The following is a 5,975-nucleotide window of genomic DNA, read 5'->3' on the forward strand; positions in this document are numbered from 1 at the left end:
CCAGAGGGAGTAGGACTCTCCTGGCGCGCCACACCTTGGCCGGCCAGCCTTCCCCCTCTAGTCCTTTATATACTGAGGCAGAGGCACCTAGAACACACAAGTTGATCCACGTGATCTATTCCTTAGCCGTGTGCGGTGCTCCCAGCCACCATAGTCCTCGATAATACTGTAGCGGAGTTTAGGCGAAGTCCTGCTGCCGTAGTACATCAAGATCGTCACCACGCCGTCGTGCTGACGGAACTCTTCCCCGACACTTTGCTGGATCGGAGTCCGGGGATCGTCATCGAGCTGAACGTGTGCTCGAACTCGGAGGTGCCATAGTTTCGGTGCTTGATCGGTTGGATCGTGAAGACGTACGACTACTTCCTCTACATTGTGTCAACGCTTCCGCAGTCGGTCTGCGTGGGTACGTAGACAACACTCTCCCCTCTCGTTGCTATGCATCACCATGATCTTGAAAATTGTTGAAATTACTACGAAACCCAACAGTGGCATCAGAGCCTGGTTATTTATGTTGGTATTATATGCACGAGTAGAACACAAGTGAGTTGTGGGCGATATAAGTCATACTGCCTACCAGCATGTCATACTTTGGTTCGGCGGCATTGTTGGACGAGACGACCCGGACCAACATTACGCGTACGCTTACACGAGACCGGTTCCCCCGACGTGCTTTGCACATAGGTGGCTTGCGGGCGACTGTCTCTCCAACTTTAGTTGAACCAAGTGTGGCTACGCCCGGTCCTTGCGAAGGTTAAAACGGAGTCTATTTGACAAACTATCGTTGTGGTTTTGATGCGTAGGTGAGATTGGTTCTTGCTTAAGCCCGTAGCAGCCACGTAAAACTTGCAACAACAAAGTAGAGGACGTCTAACTTGTTTTTGCAGGGCATGTTGTGATGTGATATGGTCAAGGCATGATGCTAAATTTTATTGTATGAGATGATCATATTTTGTAACCGAGTTATCGGCAACTGGCAGGAGCCATATGGTTGTTGCTTTATTGTATGCAATGCAATCGCGATGTAATGCTTACTTTATTACTAAACGGCAGTGATAGTCGTGGAAGCATAAGATTGGCGAGACGACAACGATGCTACGATGGAGATCAAGGTGTCACGCCGGTGACGATGGTGATCATGACGGTGCTTCGGAGATGGAGATCACAAGCACAAGATGATGATGGCCATATCATATCACTTATATTGATTGCATGTGATGTTTATCTTTTTATTGCATCTTATCTTGCTTTGATTCGCGGTAGCATTATAAGATGATCTCTCACTAAATTATCAAGAAGTGTTCTCCCTGAGTATGCACCGTTGCCAAAGTTCGTCGTGCCCAGACACCATGTGATGATCGGGTGTGATAAGCTCTACGTCCATCTACAACGGGTGCAAGCCAGTTTTGCACACGCAGAATACTCAGGTTAAACTTGACGAGCCTAGCATATGCAGATATGGCCTCGGAACACGGAGACCGAAAGGTCGAGCGTGAATCATATAGTAGATATGATCAACATAACGATGTTCACCATTGAAAACTACTCCATCTCACGTGATGATCGGTTATGGTTTAGTTGATTTGGATCACGTGATCACTTAGAGGATTAGAGGGATGTCTATCTAAGTGGGAGTTCTTAAGTAATTTGATTAATTGAACTTAAACTTATCATGAACTTAGTACCTGATAGTATCTTGCATGTTTATGTTGATTGTAGATAGATGGCTCATGCTGTTGTTCCGTTGAATTTTAATGCGTTCCTTGAGAAAGCAAAGTTGAAAGATGATGGTAGCAATTATACGGACTGGGTCCGTAACTTGAGGATTATCCTCATTGCTGCTCAGAAGAATTACGTCCTGGAAGCACCGCTAGGTGCCAGGCCTACTGCTGGAGCAACACCAGATGTTATGAACGTCTGGCAGAGCAAAGCTGATGACTACTCGATAGTTCAGTGTGCCATGCTTTACGGCTTAGAATCGGGACTTCAACGACGTTTTGAACGTCATGGAGCATATGAGATGTTCCAGGAGTTGAAGTTAATATTTCAAGCAAATGCCCGGATTGAGAGATATGAAGTCTTCAATAAGTTCTATAGCTGCAAGATGGAGGAGAACAGTTCTGTCAGTGAGCATATACTCAAAATGTCTGGGTATAATAATCACTTGATGCAATTGGGAGTTAATCTTCCGGATGATTGCGTCATTGACAGAATTCTCCAATCACTGCCACCAAGCTACAAGAGCTTCGTGATGAACTATAATATGCAAGGGATGAACAAGACTATTCCCGAGCTCTTCGCAATGCTGAAAGCTGCGGAGGTAGAAATCAAGAAGGAGCATCAAGTGTTGATGGTTAACAAGACCACTAGTTTCAAGAAAAAGGGCAAAGGGAAGAAGAAGGGGAACTTCAAGAAGAACAGCAAGCAAGTTGCCGCTCAGGAGAAGAAACCCAAGTCTGGACCTAAGCCTGAAACTGAGTGCTTCTACTGCAAGCAGATTGGTCACTGGAAGCGGAACTGCCCCAAGTATTTGGCGGAGAAGAAGGATGGCAAGGTGAACAAAGGTATATGTGATATACATGTTATTAATGTGTACCTTACTAGAGCTCGCAGTAGCACCTGGGTATTTGATACTGGTTCTGTTGCTAATATTTGCAACTCGAAACGGGGACTAAGGAATAAGCGAACACTGGCAAAGGACGAGGTGACGATGCGCGTGGGAAACGGTTCCAAAGTCGATGTGGTCGCGGTCGGCACGCTACCTCTACATCTACCTTTGGGATTAGTATTAGACCTAAATAATTGTTATTTGGTGCCAGCGTTGAGCATGAACATTATATCTGGATCTTGTTTAATGCGAGATGGTTATTCATTTAAATCAGAGAATAATGGTTGTTCTATTTATATGAGTAATATCTTTTATGGTCATGCACCCTTGAAAAGTGGTCTATTCTTATTGAATCTCGATAGTAGTAATACACATATTCATAATGTTGAAACCAAAAGATGCAGAGTTGATAATGAAAGTGCAACTTATTTGTGGCACTGTCGTTTAGGTCATATCGGTGTAAAGCGCATGAAGAAACTCCATACTGATGGACTTTTGGAACCACTTGATTATGAATCACTTGGTACTTGCGAACCGTGCCTCATGGGCAAGATGACTAAAACACCATTCTACGGTACTATGGAGAGAGCAATAGATTTGTTAGAAATCATACATACCGATGTATGTGGTCCGATGAATATTGAGGCTCGTGGCGGATATCGTTATTTTCTCACCTTCACAGATGATTTAAGCAGATATGGGTATATCTACTTAATGAAACATAAGTCTGAAACATTTGAAAAGTTCAAAGAATTTCAGAGTGAAGTTGAAAATCATCGTAACAAGAAAATAAAGTTTCTACGATCTGATCGTGGAGGAGAATATTTGAGTTACAAGTTTGGTGTACATTTGAAAAACTGTGGAATAGTTTCGCAACTCACGCCACCCGGAACACCACAGCGTAATGGTGTGTCCGAACATCGTAATCGTACTTTACTAGATATGGTGCGATCTATGATGTCTCTTGCAGATTTACCGCCATCGTTTTGGGGTTATGCTTTAGAGACGGCCGCATTCACGTTAAATAGGGCACCATCAAAATCCGTTGAGATGACACCTTATGAACTATGGTTTGGCAAGAAACCAAAGTTGTCGTTTCTTAAAGTTTGGGGCTGCGATGCTTATGTGAAAAAACTTCAACCTGATAAGCTCGAACCCAAATCGGAGAAATGTGTCTTCATAGGATACCCAAAGGAGACTGTTGGGTACACCTTCTATCACAGATCCGAAGGCAAGACATTCGTTGCTAAGAATGGATCCTTTCTAGAGAAGGAGTTTCTCACGAAAGAAGTGAGTGGGAGGAAAGTAGAACTTGACGAGGTAACTGTACCTGCTCCCTTACTGGAAAGTAGTACATCACAGAAAACTGTTTCAGTGACACCTACACCAGTTAGTGAGGAAGCTAATGATAATGATCATGAAACTTCAGATCAAGATACTACTGAACCTCGTAGATCAACCAGAGTAAGATCCACGCCAGAGTGGTACGGTAATCCTGTTATGGAAGTCATGCTACTCGATCATGATGAACCTACGAACTATGAAGAAGCGATGGTGAGCCCAGATTCCGCAAAATGGCTCGAAGCCATGAAATCTGAGATGGGATCCATGTATGAGAACAAAGTATGGACTTTGGTTGACTTGCCCGATGATCGGCAAGCAATTGAGAATAAATGGATCTTCAAGAAGAAGATTGACGCTGATGGTAATGTTACTGTCTACAAAGCTCGACTTGTCGTGAAAGGTTTTCGACAAGTTCAAGGGGTTGACTAGGATGAGACTTTCTCACCTGTAGCGATGCTTAAGTCTGTCCGAATCATGTTAGCGATTGCCGCATTTTATGATTATGAAATTTGGCAGATGGATGTCAAAACTGCATTCCTGAATGGATTTTTGGAAGAAGAGTTGTATATGATGCAACCGGAAGGTTTTGTCGATCCAAAGGGAGCTAACAAAGTGTGCAAGCTCCAGCGATCCATTTATGGACTGGTGCAAGCCTCTCGGAGTTGGAATAAACGCTTTGATAGTGTGATCAAAGCATTTGGTTTTATACAGACTTTCGGAGAAGCCTGTATTTACAAGAAAGTGAGTGGGAGCTCTGTAGCATTTCTGATATTATATGTGGATGACATATTACTAATTGGAAATAATATAGAATTTCTGGATAGCATAAAGGGATACTTGAATATGAGTTTTTCAATGAAAGACCTCGGTAAAGCTGCTTACATATTAGGCATTAAGATCTATAGAGATAGATCAAGACGCTTAATTGGACTTTCACAAAGCACATACCTTGACAAAGTTTTGAAGAAGTTCAAAATGGATCAAGCAAAGAAAGGGTTCTTGCCTGTGTTACAAGGTGTGAAGTTGAGTAAGACTTAATGCCCGACCACTGCAGAAGATAGAGAGAAAATGAAAGATGTTCCCTATGCTTCAGCCATAGGCTCTATCATGTATGCAATTCTGTGTACCAGACCTGATGTGTGCCTTGCTGTAAGTTTAGCAGGGAGGTACCAAAGTAATCCAGGAGTGGATCACTGGACAACGGTCAAGAACATCCTGAAATACCTGAAAAGGACTAAGGATATGTTTCTCGTATATGGAGGTGACAAAGAGCTCACCGTAAAAGGTTACGTTGATGCAAGCTTTGACACTGATCTGGACGATTCTAAATCGCAAACCGGATACATGTTTACATTAAACGGTGGAGCTGTCAGTTGGTGCAGTTCTAAACAAAGCGTCGTAGCGGGATCTACATGTGAAGCGGAGTACATAGCTGCTTCAGAAGCAGCGAACGAAGGAGTCTGGATGAAGGAGTTCATATCCGATCTAGGTGTCATGCCTAGTGCATCGGGTCCAATGAAAATCTTTTGTGACAATACTGGTGCAATTGCCTTGGCAAAGGAATCCAGATTTCACAAAAGGACCAAGCACATCAAGAGACGCTTCAACTCCATCCGGGATTTAGTCCAGGTGGGAGACATAGAGATTTGCAAGATACATACGGATCTGAATGTTGCAGACCCATTGACTAAGCCTCTTCCACAAGCAAAACATGATCAGCACCAAGGCTCCATGGGTGTTAGAATCATTACGGTGTAATCTAGATTATTGACTCTAGTGCAAGTGAGAGACTGAAGGAAATATGCCCTAGAGGCAATAATAAAGTTATTATTTATTTCCTTATAATCATGATAAATGTTTATTATTCATGCTAGAATTGTATTAACCGGAAACATAATACATGTGTGAATACATAGACAAACAAAGTGTCACTAGTATGCCTCTACTTGACTAGCTCGTTAATCAAAGATGGTTATGTTTCCTAACCATGAACAATGAGTTGTTATTTGATTAACGGGATCAC

This window comes from Triticum aestivum, chromosome 3A, assembly GCF_018294505.1.
Source record: "Triticum aestivum cultivar Chinese Spring chromosome 3A, IWGSC CS RefSeq v2.1, whole genome shotgun sequence".
NCBI classification, from domain to species: Eukaryota; Viridiplantae; Streptophyta; class Magnoliopsida; order Poales; family Poaceae; genus Triticum; species Triticum aestivum.